The following is a 462-nucleotide window of genomic DNA, read 5'->3' on the forward strand; positions in this document are numbered from 1 at the left end:
GATCCCACACACATACATAAACACACAGCACCCTCTTAGTTAAATGTTAACGTAATTGCCATGGTTTTTCACTTAGGCCTACGCTGAAGGCTCACCCTTTCCTTAGGCCAAGTGAGATCACAGCCTCTGAGGATGGTAATTGATTTTTTTTTCTCTCTTTTTTAATACCGGGGGAAGACCTCGCCTGGAGGTCCTACACCAGTGCTACGGAGGGGAGTCTGTTCTTGAGGTGTTCTTGATTTGTGTTGATGGGGGTTTCTTGCTCTGTGTTCTTGAGGTGTTCTTGGTCTGTGTTGATGGGGTTGTATTGATTTTTTTCTTTTTTTGTATTGATGGGATTTTTTCCTGTTTTTTAAATCTTTTTTTGATGAGATGTTTTTGGAGTATTATTGATATTTTTTTTTCTTGGTTTGTTATTGATGAGATGTTTTGGTTTGTTAGTTCGTTTCTGAGTTGTTCTTG

The sequence above is a fragment of the Penaeus monodon genome, chromosome 20, assembly GCF_015228065.2.
Source record: "Penaeus monodon isolate SGIC_2016 chromosome 20, NSTDA_Pmon_1, whole genome shotgun sequence".
Taxonomy (NCBI): Eukaryota; Metazoa; Arthropoda; class Malacostraca; order Decapoda; family Penaeidae; genus Penaeus; species Penaeus monodon.